The 14312-nt window shown below is 45.1% G+C and overlaps 1 long non-coding RNA gene across 2 annotated transcripts; it reads left to right on the top strand.

The window, feature by feature from the left end:
* The first annotated feature begins 1700 nt into the window (after window positions 1-1700).
* Window positions 1701-3704, top strand: LOC120754661 (uncharacterized). 2 transcript variants are annotated; one of them, XR_005701514.1, is made up of 3 exons: window positions 1701-1922; window positions 2862-3429; window positions 3603-3704. It is a non-coding gene; the product is annotated as an uncharacterized LOC120754661 (long non-coding RNA). The 2 variants fall into 2 exon arrangements; XR_005701515.1 differs by lacking the exon at window positions 1701-1922 and adding an exon at window positions 1961-2155.
* Window positions 3705-14312: the final 10608 nt, after the last annotated feature.

Genomic DNA, 14312 nt, shown 5'->3' on the forward strand with positions numbered 1-14312 from the left:
TCATCTTCCAGTCCTGCTGGGTCTTGGAGTAATCTGTGAGAACCCCCTTCAGCTGCCTGCCTGTGCTTGGCCAAGTTCTTAGGCATGCTCAGGATGCATTAAGCTCGTGCACCTTCCAAACTGCTGGATGGGTTTGAGTTCACACAGCCAGCTGATTTAGTCATACCTCTGGTGCTAACAAAAACTGAACTCACTGGCCTGCCAGGAATGTTGCCTGTGTAGGTATGTGATAAATGTGCTTGGATGTGTTTAACCACACAGATACGCAATGGGCGTCTTTCCCACCTTCCGCAGCATCTATCCTGTTCTCGATCCTTAGCCATATCCCTTCTGGAAGGGGGTAATACTTTGGAAGAGCAAGCATTCACAGTTCTGAGCACATAATCATTAATTGATTGATGGGAGCAGAACCGTTAGTAGACCAAGGTACACACCCTTTTGAACAGAAATAAACTCAAAGTAATCCCATGAAGTGAAGTCAGAGGAGAACTTACTCTCCCTGATAAGTAATATAATAAAATTGGCTGGATGATTCATTGTGAAAAGTTCAGTGAAAATATTATCTGTTTTGTGCAGCCTTCCTTTTTCTTTCCTCCATATTCCTCTTTCTCTTCCTCATCCCCTTTTTAGCCTTTTCCTCCTCGTGATGGCCCACAGAGAAGACCTAAGAACCAGAGCGAGTTTGGTTTGGAAAGGACAGAAACCAGCCACCGCTGGAAGTGCAGGAGGTGGTGAAATACCAGTAATCCAAACTGGTATCTGGCATGGCTAACAGGGGAAAGGCTTGTTCCTTGTATTGTCTGGGCTCCTGCGAGTGCCCCTTGCCTGCTCCGTTGTACGATTTAGCCCGGGTAAAACGCAGCTGCGAGGGGGAAAAGGTGACACCGATCCTGCTCTAAGCAGGAGTCAGTGCCGTGGGCATCACTGCAGTGTCTGGAAGCAGGACACTACTGCTGCTGCAGGACAAAGTTCGTGGGATACCGAGTGTTGATAGTCTGTGCTCGGAGTCTGTAAATGTATGTACAAATGGGTCACATCCACAGCTGGCATCTGTCTGGCTCCAGATCTGGTCCAGTAAGTTTCTAAAGAGCAGCTCACGACACACCATTGAAAACTTCCAAAGAAAGTCCCAGGGCGCATGACAGAAATGGCCAAGTGGGACAGCGCAGCAGAAGAAAGAAATCCTGTGGGTTCATTTCTTTAAAGCACACAAGTCATTAATCATTTCTATTCCTTTCCATTTGAAACAGCTGCCTGCCTGCATTTGCTAAGTAACTGCCTTCCTAACCACACAGCAACTAAGTTGTGGGCCCCACGATGCTCATGCTTCCAGATATTAATAAACAATTTCCCTCCTTCAATGTGTCAATGAGAGCACGTTAACATTCTCAACATCTGGTTTCGGCGGGGAAATAAAGCGCTGACGGTTCCACACTTTGTGAATTCCTTCTCCTCCCAAAAAAAAAAAAAAAAAAAAAAAAAAAGTCTTTCTTACTGCTTATCTTCTCAAGTGAGGCTCCGCAAGTTCAAAAGCTTGACGCGGAAGGTCCCGGTGCCCTTCTCCCTGTCAGCTGCGCTGCGGGATGTCGCTCGCTATCAAAAACCAAGACAACCCTCTCCCTCGCCGCGCCGGCCCGCTCCTCTCCCCGCGGAACCCAGCCCCATTTCCCACGCCAGCCCGCTCCTCGCCGGGATCCGCTATCATCCCGGCGGGCGGCTGCGCTCCGCGGAATGCCAGCCAGCAGGTGGAGACGCACGAAAGCAATCCCGGGGCACGCACGGGGCTGCCTTGGACATCGCATTCCCAGAGCCCCGGCCGAGCGCTCCGCTGGAAAAGTTCCGAACGAAAATCTTGGATTGCTGACAGAGCGTGTGACGGAGCAGCCCCGGCCGCGGAGCCGTCCAGCACCTTTCATGTCTCAGTGAGTCGGGGAGGGAGGGAGGGAAGGAGGGGCGCTGACTCCGGCCTGACCTCGATTCATTCAGTTTGTTCAACATTTTGGAGCCGCCTGTCAGCCTCAGCTGTGCCGGGTGATGCCGGGAGCCACACACGCTCCGGGCCCGGCACATTCCCTGCCGGCCCTGTGCCGCGGGGCTCCGCGGGCTCCAGAGCCACAAATCCACTCGCTGCAGAAGCGCAGCCTGGGATGGGATGGTATGGGATGGGATGGGATGGGATGGGATGGGATGGGATGGGATGGGATGGGATGGGAACAGCTCCGCTTCCCCTGTTCCTTCCATAACTCCTCCCACCCAGCGTTTCCTCTCTCAGAGTGGAAACACCGTTGTGCTGGCTATTTCTGACACGTCCCTGCCAAGATCGGGAAGTGCGGAGGGATGCAGGAATGTGAGGAGGGGGGGAAGGTAGTTTGGGAATTGCTTTGGGGGTGGGAAAGCTATTTACGTGAGTTTGGGAGCTCATCCAGGGATAATTCTGTGTCTTCTTCAAGACAGTGTCTAAATTTCTAGCTCTAACCTCTGTAGAAATGATAAGAAACTGCAGTGCTGGGTCTGCAGGATTCCTGATGTGAACTGATTGCCTTCAGTGGAAATATGCACACAGTGGGAGCCAAGCCTCGATGCCATGCCACTGAACGCTGGCAAACCCTTCCCTTGCACCAAAAAATGATTGCTCAGGGCTGGGAAAGACAGATTTTAAGATTTTAAGTTGACAGCACATGTCAGCTTTCTCACGGAGGTACGGAAAGAGGGAAAGGAGACGGTGTAAAATTAGGAGAGCTTTGAAAATTGCAAAAACCACCTGCAAACATTTTGAGAGGTTTCAGTGTTTGAACACATGATGTTCTGTCAAATGAAGTTTATTGTGGAGATACCTGAAAGCACGGTGTCTTGTTTCACAGCTCCAGACCCACCCCCCAACACTTAATCACTTGTGGTAAGTTTATTGGAGTTTATTTCCTTTAAATGAGAAAGGCTCTTCAAATCCTGAAATTCCAGTCTCGGTGTTCCAAGGGAAGTGTATTTTGCAGCTTTTCCATCGTTTGGGATTCTTCTCCTCCCCCTCCACACTGCCTCTTGCACTCTTGTCTTTGGGGAGCAGAGTTTAACATGCCACGGAGGAGATAGCCTGCATGCAGAGTCCCTGAGACATAAACACACTTCAGGAACAAATTCACCCCAGCACGCTTCCAAAAGTGGAAACCGCATTCCATCTGCGCCCTTATCAGCTGGTCAATAGCTGGGATGCTGAATGGACATTCCTCAAAGCGAAGATTATGAGAACATGCATTACTGCTCGGCGGTGGTTCACCAGCTGCCCAGCTCTCTCTGCCCAAGAGCAGATGAGCTCAAAGTGGCTCGGGCTGGGGGCTTTGGGAATGCTGTGCAGGAATTTGCCACACGAAGCTGCAAAACTCTCTTCAGGTGACTTCTGTGGTGGTGAAGAAGCCCTGTGTTCAGTCAGCTCAGGTATTATTCTGCATTTTTTGCCACCCTTTTAAAAGTTTGTTATATCTTACCTTATAAATCATTCTTAATCATGAAAGGGGGTTTTTTTGTTGGTTTTTTTGTTGTTGTTGTTTGTTTGTTTGTTTGTTTGTTTGTTTGTTTGTTTTTAAACCTGTCTCTGATTTTCCACTCAGGTTTGCTGTGCTGTGACATCAATGACTTCCGGGCTGTCACCCTGACAGAAAAATCAGAGGCCATGTGAGCAAGCTTGTCACGCACCCTGCCTGATGATAAGGCAAGTTATCACCGTTATTCTTTGACCTATTTTTTTGGCTTGTAAATGACTGGGTCTAAATTCCCAGCCAGGGACTGAAGATATTGTTTATTGATCTATTGTGTAGGATTGCCTTGAAAGAGTTAGAATTTGTCTTAGGTGACTCACAGATTGCTCTGATGACAGATGTGTGCTTTGGTTTGCTCTCAGTGCATCTCCCTTGCTCCCTGTGTGCATATATGTCCATAAACATTATATATATATATATACAAAAGAAGTGGTTTTCTTTCATGACAAACCCTTCAGAGTCTTGATTTCTTTGGGGGATTGTTTTTTAAAGGACCACCATTAGTCAAGCAAGAATTACTGAGGCAGACAGAAAGAAACTACCGAAAGTATTTGAAAGAGAGGACGGTTTATTATTTAGGGCAATGGGATAAAGGTGCAGGAGAGTGGAAATTCAAGTGCTGAATCATGTGGACATGCTTAGTATGGTGTTGGTATATTGCTCAGTCTACGTGGTGACTCAATTCCTATGACAGGAGGACAAAGCGTCACAGCCTTGTAAATAAAATAAAACAAAATAAAATCTATGAATCCACATGAGTTAATATGGGCTGCAGGCATGAAGGTGATGGCACTTACCCAGTTTATTCCTGCTAGCCAGACATTGCTGCTGGATATAATTTTGATTCCTGCCTTAAACAATATTCTGTTGGAGGTCTCTTGAAAGGTCTCTGTGGCACCTGTTCAAACTGAAATTAGGTCCTCACTGGGTTGTGACATAAGACAATGAAATCACACTAAGGACATAACTCCAAATGTACAGTTTTTGGGCAAGACACCAAAGTAGCTGTCCCAGAACAAAACTGGTCTCTAACAGAAGGGTGTATGCACCAATCAAACACATTAATGAAGGAATGTAATTTTTTGAAGGATCAGTTTGGAAGATATTTTGAAAGAACCTAAGTTTGCTGTTCAGCTGCAGGCTATGAATCCCTAAGATCTACTTCCAGAGAGCATCAGGTGCTGTTTTATGTGAAATAAGGGTTTCCTTTCAATCTGAAGTTCAATTACCCCTATTTTCTCTATCCCATCCAAGTCACAGGGATGTGTCTTGTACCTGTATGTTAATGGCAACATTTGGTTTGTGTTACAAGCCTCTCTTCCCACAAGTACGTGGCGGTGTCGTGTAGAACGCGCATTCCCATAATCATTTCATATGTTTTCAGTCTTAAAAATAAAGTTTATATAATGAAAATACAATATAATTATACACATGGGAGTTCTGGTTTGGAAGAGGTTCAGCAGAATTCTTTGATAAAACAAGCCCCCGACCACAAAAGCTGCATGCAGTGATTTGACAGTCAAACATGTATAATCACTTACTCTAAATTAAAGGCAGTGTCACCATGGTAAGAGCAGCACACTGAAATCCTTTCTGTCACTTTTTGGCCAGCAAGCGGCAAATACTGTAAACCTAACCAAAATGCATCCTTGGATAAACTTTGAGGAACATTTTAAGAAGGTGCTTGGGGATAGTGAGTTATATAAGGAAATAGGAGTGCAAGAGATCCTTTTATACAGGGTTATTTTAATGACACTAATTGAGCTCTTATCAGCCTGGTGTCCTTTTTTTTTTTCTTTTTTTACTCTGCACTGATTTCTAGTACCCAGAAATGGACAACATGAGGATTGTCAGAGAGAAAAATCATCTCATTAGACAGAACAGAGTTGACAAAAATCTGTGAAGCTCAACACCTCATGGTTTAGGTGAGATTTGCAATTGGGTGTTCCTGCCAACATCTCTCCCCAAAACACATGAGCCCTTTTTCACTGCACCAAAACTGCCCCTCTGAGCAGAAAGTCCATGGGCAAGATGCTCCATGGGTACAGGATTTTGCAGCTCCACTGAGAGCAGCGGGACGATGCTGATTTACACCAGATACGGATCTGGTTCACAGCATGTCTCAGCCTGAATTCACAAAGCATGGAGTAATGTGAAACAAGGAAGTGACTTTTGTGAAAAGCATTTTGGAAAGGAAAACCAAAAATGATGGATGTACCACTGGGGCAGAGGGAGTGGAGCCCGCCTCAAAGAAGACCTTGTAGAGCTGCCAACCTTCCCACAAAATGTGCTGCTGCCCTCAGAGAGGAGGGGGAGGTTTCCCCAGGACAAATGCAGCCACACCAAGCACCCTAATAACCCCTTTGTAGATATTTTTATGTACCGTCACATCAAAACCAGACAGAACTTCCAAAACATTTGAATTTGACCCATCGCTGATTAATGGAAGGAGGAGAAGGAGAATGGGTGGGAAGAATAGTCATTGTGAGCTGCCATAACACTGGGCAGCAAGCCACGCTATTCAACACATGAGACAATACATTAAAAAACAAAACTCTGCTTTCAGGGGCCTTCTATATATATCAAGAGCTTGATTCACAGACCACTGAAGTTAATGGGAATCTTTCCTGTGACTTTAACCAGCTACTGGCCCTGCTATTACGAAAGAGGAGTTAATGCAACTTTGCGCTTACCCGGTGACTCAAGATTAGAAAATTGCAAGGTTGAATGAAGCATCAATAGTTGGTTGCTAATTGAAACTGATTAGTCAGAATGCACACTCATTTTGCCCACTTGTCTGCAGTGTATTTTACTCCTGGAGCCATTAGCATGAACCAGTGGCGGAGAAAAGATTTAACAAAAGACAAAAAAATATGCACACGATGGCAAGGAAAATAGTTAATGATTTATGTTCCACCTGACGTTTAAAGTTCTGCAAACATAATTAGTTGGGGGGTTGGAGGAGGTTTGGAATATCCAATATTTCAAATATTGGATACCTTTTTATAGCTTCTTTCTGTTTCTTTCCCTCTGGATGCAATTAGCTCAATCATATTACAAACCTTATGTCTTCAGCTGCGCCAGTGACCGTATTTGCCATTCCAGTTAAGTGTGCAGCAGTCCTTTGTGAGGAACAGGATTGTTCATTTTGATAGGAGTTTAGGACAGGGAGAGTAAATCGTCCTCTCCCTGATCCAGCCCTGCAAATGGAGAAGGTGACCCTCCTCCTTTTGCCATGACTTTGTTGGAGGTCCTGCCTCCACCCGCCTGCTGGCAGAGAAGGCAGTCTGCAACTTTCCAAATCACTTAGCTGTGCAAAGTTAAATTCTCGGGCTGATATGCGGAATTAATTTCTCCTGGGGGCCTTAACAAATTTTACCCCAGTTAGCTCATCAAGAAAGACAGAGCGGTGAGGATACCTGGGACAACGCGCTGTTTCCACAGGCACCGGGGAAATGGAAAACAATTCCTCATTCCCACTTAAAGGTATTTCCTCCAGGATGTTCTTGGATCAAAGTTCTGTAAATAAAATGCTCAAGACAGTCATTACATCCTTAGGCCTGTTCAGCAAAGCTCTTTTGATCAAGCCTAAAGTGGGCAAAAAGCTCAACAGTTTTCCAGATAATCTTAACCGTGCACTTCCATTTTGCCGAGGGCTTCCCTGGTATGGCTGGAGTGTATCCCACAGTATTGCTCCCTGACTTTGGGAATTTGAAGCTGCAGCTGCACTGATTCCACCAGATCAGCAGAGATATTTGAGTTTCCTTCACCAATCACTTCTTTTCTCTCTTATATTTGCGACCTCTTAAATAGAAAATGGGTATTTCGTGTCACTAAGGGTCAGGACTAAAGACATTTGTGGAGCAGAACCTTGTCAGCGAGCCAGTCGCAGCTCTGGTGTTTCTACAGTGCAGGAAATGCTTGTATCACTTTTCCCCTTCCTCTCACATGTAAATGCAAGCACATTTAATATCCTGGACACTTCCATTTTATAATGTTGGCAGAAAGTGACGCTGCTGACCTGAAGTGGTCGGTTGACGCTGGGAAATCAAATGGCAGCAGCAAATTAAGGTGGCACTAGAGTTACTGTAAATATTGTCATTCCTTCCGTGGCAATATGTGCCAGCAAAGAGAAAAAATAATTCTCTTCTGATATGTAAATATCACAAGGATTATGTCTGTGTTTCATCCAAGGAATACCAGATTCAGCAGTTTCTCTGTAGGAGAGAGGAACAGCTCACATCTGATTGAATTCCCTGAAATACCACAGATGTGGATATTGTAATTTTTTGCTCTTCATGGCACAAAGTTTTTTTCTTTTATTTTGACTTTTCTGTCTTTCTGAAAAGATGCTTTCCTCTCATTTTTCTTCTTTTTTTTTTTTTTTTTTTTTTTTTTTTTTTTACTGGCGTAGTGTTTAATCTGTTTAATCTCCTTGATTAGGGCCAACAGTATCTCCTCATCCAAAAGCCAGTGCAGAGGTGCTCACTATATCCAACCGACTTTTTTTTTTTTTTTTCCTCTTGTTCAGGTAAAGGTCTCAGCATGTACTGAAGTTTAAACACAAACTTCAGCTCGAACTGGGGTACTCTCTAAAGCAAAATCCTATATTACTCCAGCTAAAAGTTTTTTGGGGGAAAAAATGCAAGGAGGAGCTCAGATAATTGCTGTGAAAAGTAGATCCCAGGAGAAAGGCAAACAACCTGGCTCCCTATTGACTTCGCCTGGGTCAAAGGGAAAAGTTGAGTCACTGCCTTCTGCTTACATTTTTTCTTTCATCTTATTGATAGCGGGAATATGAGTGCAGCTCTCCAAGGTTTTCTGTCCGAGTTGCTCCCTTTGCTCGCCTGCCTTCCCAAGACCAGTCCGTTTCCTCTCTTTTATCTTACACTGCAACTTTCAGCTTTGCTTGTTGAGGAGGCTTGAGCTGACTCTGTGCAGAGGTAATGGCTGGTTGAAGGAAGAGCTAAACGTTCATTTAGAAAAGCACTTTGGCACACGAGTAGGGAAAAGGGTTCCAGCCACATTGCAGGAAAAACAGGCATTTTCATTCTTCCTGTTTTCCTGTAAGTCCTTGAAATAAATGATATGAGGTTTGGAAAATAAAGAGGCACCTGCATCTCTGTTTCAGGAGCTGCCTGGATGGGAATGGCTGCTGCTGCTGAACTTCCTTGGAAACGCAGAAGTCTCATGATTATCCTATGTAATTTGGCATCATAGTTGCTAGCAATGGTGAGGGTTTCCAGGCAGGAGGAAATGTTCAAGGCGTCGGCAGGACTGTGGGTGAATGCCTGGTGCCAAAGCCAGGCCCTTCTGCTGTGGTGTTCCAGCAGGATCTCTGTGGCTTTTCCTGGGAAGTACGTGGATGTGGAAGCACTGGTGGAGGTGAGACAGGCTGCTGATCCTGAGCACACACCCACTGCACACCCAGCCAGGCTGAACCTCCAGTCCTCAGCCTCCTCCATCTGCTCTGTCCGTCCCTTTTGACTTATCTCTTTTTTAAAGGCAGCGATTATGCGCAAATCAAATGAGCCTGTTTCTTTAGGTCCATTAATTATTACATTCCATTTACATTTTCTGTTTACTTTTTCCCTTCTCTATGGAAGCCATTGAAGGTCTGACGATTCAGAATGCTCTGGGAACACTATGTGGCTTTCCTTCTTGTTTGCCCATTGTAACGGAGCTCATTTTTCAGTGGAGGTTTCCCATTATTTCCAGGAAAAATGTGGTCAAACCCATGTACTCCCAAACCTTTTGATCTCCTGAATCCTCTTCATATCCCAGATAAAAAAGTCAGTGATTAAGACAGAGTTCCTAAAAGGACACATAGTCAGGTTTCCCTTTGACCAAAATGGTTTCCCAGTGAATCAAACCTTTCTCAGCTCGGGGAGGGGGGGGCTCGACAATAGACCCTGAAAAGATGGATAGAGCAATTGTCCTGCTTAGTGATCCACGAAAGGAAAGGGGTCCTCGGTGAAGGGAGACCTACACTAAGTCTGACCTGACACTGCAGGAGTAAGACAATGAAAGGTCAAGGAGACTAACGAGAGGAAAAAAGCAGACAATGGGTGCCACAGCCAGCACACAGCTCCTGCCACGCAGACTATGGGGCAGCAGCCTTAACTGCCTCAGACATGTGAGGGGCAACTGAAGCGGAAAGAACTTGAAGTTTCCTTCTGAAGAATTGTGGCCCAGCACCTCCAGGATTTACCCAGGCCTCACAGAGAGGTCAAAGTGATGCAGCTAGGCCCGAGGTGGATGAGAAATAAAGATTATCTAATCGGGGAGGAGAAAAATATAGACGTATTTTTTAGACCAAACAAAAAAGGGCAGCTACTTGACAGCTGGGATCTGCAGCAAGTTCCCGAGGCATTTGGAGGGAGGAACCCCACAAAAAAGAGAAAGCTTTTGCCTAATTATTTGGGAAAAAAAAAAAAACAAAAAACCAAAAAACAAACCCCAACAACTCGATATTGATGTATGTGAGACTTGCAACCATCATATTTTTCTTCTTCACGGGCAAAGGATTCGTAGTTTACGGTGTCTGGGGCTCAACTGAATTTCCTTCAAGCGCCCAGCAATTGTTTCTTTCTGTGTGTGAAAGAATCCTGGTCCCTGTCATCTTGTCTGGAGACAAAAGGAGGAATCTCTGTGGCTTCTGCAGGCATCCCTGTCCTCAAAGGCATCTCCATCATTGCTCCTTTGTAGGTGGGCTTTTCCCTCCTGAAACAGCCCCTTCCTCCTTAGCTCGGACCTAAGTACTGCATCTGAGTGTCTACACCAACGAGACACTCTTTAGCTAACAAATAACATTTTAAAAGATTCATCAGAGGACTCAGAAAGAAAGTCTACCGCAGTTATATTTGTCATAATAGCTGAATGGGGGTTTTTGGGTTTTTTTCCCATCCTAAACCATTTTTCATCTTTTCAGAGATCAGATCTTCCGACAGCAGACACGAGCATTGAGGTTTGTCAGAGTTATCACCTCTGTGGCAGGAACTGACAGGTGGAATAGACATTTCCTCTGCCATGAAAGCAAAATAAAGCAGTATTTTAATATTTGACAGACTCGGGTAAGAAAGCTTGCTCTTCCTCGGAACCCTGCACAAAAAATTGCACTTTTCCAACATTTCTAAAACCAGATATGGCTGAAGAGAGAAGGAATTGGGATGGTAGTGTTGGCTAGAGGATGGCACGTGGAAGTTAAACAGTACACCTGGATTTTATTCCCAGGTCTATTGCTGGCTTGATGTGTGATCCCAGACACTGCCCTAGAGCTCCTTCTGACTCATCTTCCCTGCCTGGAAATTAAATCCAGTTTCTTAAGGAACTTTTTGGATCTTGGGTCAGAGGTACAGCACATTATTGCTTTCACCTATGTGTTCTATTCTATTATCAAAAGGAAGTGAAAATTTAAGGAGCATGTGTTGGGTCGAGGAATGGTGTGAATTTCAACTGGCATTAGGCAACTAATGAAAATTGCAATTGAAGAGTAAAATACTTTTCCTTATTCTGAGATGACGGCTGAATCAAACCCAAACTCTTTTAAAAGCCACCTCAATTGGAAACTATTAGGTAATTTCTTCGGAGAGCGGGGAAGGGGGCAGACGATATTCCTTCTACAATTACTGAGCCTTCTACAAATGAAATGATCTCTTTGCATTCCAGTGATGACCCCAGCCATGGATGAAAGCTGAGTTTCCCATCTGACCTCTTGTTTTAAGTTTCCACCTGTGTAACTCTGCGTTGTGGTTGTTAACTCTCTAGGGCCTGTAGGTGAGCGCAGCCCTGAGAGAAAATGGAAGATGGGGCTCTCCTCTAAGGAACCTACACTTTAAGGAACGGTATTCCCAGAGTTAACTCCACTTGTGCTGGAAGGAATTCCCCTCGAGATCAAATTCTTAAGTGGTGACTGCTCACAAAACCTGTGGGGTTGCAACAACCCAGGCAGGGAGGGCAGTAGGTATTTCTGCCATGCCGGAGGGGACAATTTGTCTGAAAAAAGACAAGAACGTGTGGTTGGGCCGAGCCAGCCTGGCCAGGGGGCTCCTCAGGGCTTCAGGCTGGGCAGAAGCACCAACAGATGAACCTTGCAGAGCATTTCCCACCAGGTAGAGCTGTTCCATCCATCCTTCTCCTGGCTGCCCAGCGCAGCCCAAATTCTAACTGCCACACGTGCTGCAGATGTGGTTCACGCCTCCAAACACGAGGTGGGGGCATCACTAAGGTCCAGTGAATCGTGCCGTGGAAGGGCCTGGTTTTTTCCCAGTGACTTTATCTCAGACAGAGCGATGAAGACCGGCTGAAGCTTGGTGGAACTGCTCCCACAGCACGTGCCTATTATCTCCATTTTTCAGATTGTGTTTAGACACCTCACAAGACCTGGAAGGGGATGGTGGTTCTTCTGATCACTCTGCTGGTCGGGGTTTTACAGTGTGGTTTTGTATTTAAAAAAAAAATAAATAAATAAAATAAGCAACATCACACAGGTGCAATTGACCTGTAAAAAAGAGCCAAATAAATCTGGGCTCCTTCTCTGTAGCTGATAAGGACCCCTGTGAAGCTCCTTTCTGATCGTTGCAGGTTTTTAATTGAGTTTAATTAGCCATTAAAATAATTTCCCAACGTTTATAGCCCATTTTCCCTCACTGGAGTATTTGAAATCAAGATGATATCTTTTTTCCAAAAGATATGCTCCAAATCAAACAGGGATTGATTCCAGGGGGCTCAGAAGGCTGATGCACTCACAGCCATCCCTTGCGGCCTCCTCGCTTCCAAGCAGGTGATGGGAATCACTGTGGTTTTTCCATGCAGGATGCTGGGGTGAGGGAACAGGGTGGGATGAAGTGGGAGGCTCCTCTGTCCCCAGACTGGCAGGATCACAATTCCTTTGAGGGTTTTGTGTCAAGGAATATTGTCAAACATTTGCCAGAAGCTCAGAAATCCTTAAAATTAATGCACCAGAATTTTCTTTGTTCGTTCAATGTTCATTTTTTCTTATTTCCAAATTCTTCTGAGGCATAACATGTGTGAAATGAAGACCCACTAAATTATTTTTTAGCGGTGAAGAGCTACAATCTGTAATATATTCCAAAAGCTTGGTTTCATTTCCCACCAGGAAAGTGTGGGTTTTTTTGTGGGTTGTTGTTGTGTGGTTTTTTTTTTGTTGTTGTTGTTGGGTTTTTTTTGTGTGTGTGTGTGTGTGTTAATCAAGGTGGAAATTTTGCTACATGGAGCCCCAACTGTAACCTTTTGTCCCAGCTGGATCTGAGGATACTGAACATTTTGCTGTATTAAGTCATAAATTTGGGGCAGGTACTGCAATCAGCCCGCTCTGGACTCCTAATGACGTCAATGTGAGTGCTGTATCTAGGTCAGCTACAAAACTGGGTAATTTTTTACAGGAGATGTGTTCTCTCAGAATATGCTGTGATCCCCCAAACATTTAGTGAAGAAATGTGCAAATCTAATCGTGTGTCACCCAAGAAGGAGGAAGCAGTGGCAGCCACAGAACTGACATGGCAGTTCTCTTCTGGCCTGTAGGGAAACAAAGGGTGCGCGTTTCCCTCTAACTGAGCCCAGCTACAGGAATTGCTTCGACAACACAACGTTCTCCAGCAGCTTTCGGCCAATACCTGGCATTAATAACCCTGTCAGGATTACCCTGCTTAATGAAGAATAATTCATGCCAACGAGACAGCCTGTGAGGTGGCCAGTGCCATATTGACCAGCTCAGTTCTTCTCAAATATCTCCCGACACTTTGTGAAAGGACGAGACCACGCAGGACAGTAAAAATTGCTGTATAAAGGTTAATTACTCACATGCCTGCTCATTCTCACTGTTGCCATTTGGTTCTCTTTCATCTCCCTGCTTGAACTTGCTGTTTTCTTTGCCCAGTTCTCAGTTTTGCCCCTTTACTTGCTGTTTTTTCACTGAGCACAGATCATCTCTCACTACTGATCTACCACTGCTGCTACCTTATAATCCTTCAGCACCTTCCACTCACTTACTTTGATATTTTTCCCTGTGTACTAACACACTAAGCACCTCACTAACCTCTCTGAGTGGGGATGGCTCTGTCTGCTTTTCCATGTAGGTCAGCTCCACTGAGCTGGGTTACAGTTCATGACTTGCCCAAGGTTACACAGGAAATGTGTGGCAGAGCTCAGAATGGAAACCAGATTTCGCGCTCTCCTGCCTTAACAACAAGGTTATCCTTTCTCTTTGTGATGCTTTTGGGCAGCCCGTATGGATCTACACATATGTTTCAAATGAGTTAAATTTCCATGAACTTGGTGCTTCGAACAAAAAGTGGGCGGACGAACGACAAAAGGGCTGAATTATCGGAAAACGGCAAGAGCCGCTCGGAGATTTGCATACCTGGTCACAGCAGTCGTGCACATAAATAACTAATTGATTACATGCATGGTCGTAGGAACCGGTGCGTGCAATTTTCTGAAAACCTAGACCCGAATTCACAGAAGGGGTAACTGGAGAAAAGAAAAGTTAAAAGTTTAATTCGATGCACATGCCTGGTGAGCACGGGCTTGAGCCACAGAGGATGCTGTGACTGGGCTGAGCAGCTCTGGTGTGCGCAGCTCACAGACCTTGCTGGGCACACGGTCACCCTGATAAACCACCTTAAATTGTGTTCTTAAATTTGCATTTTCCTTCACTGAACTTAATAGTCATTTGCCTCTCGTGCCCTTTAAGAAAACAGGTAGGTATGTTCACCGCTCTCCTTCGTGCGATTTGTTCATCTTGTCTTTTTAAAGCAAGCG

This window comes from Hirundo rustica, chromosome 6 (assembly GCF_015227805.2).
Source record: "Hirundo rustica isolate bHirRus1 chromosome 6, bHirRus1.pri.v3, whole genome shotgun sequence".
Classification (NCBI taxonomy): Eukaryota; Metazoa; Chordata; class Aves; order Passeriformes; family Hirundinidae; genus Hirundo; species Hirundo rustica.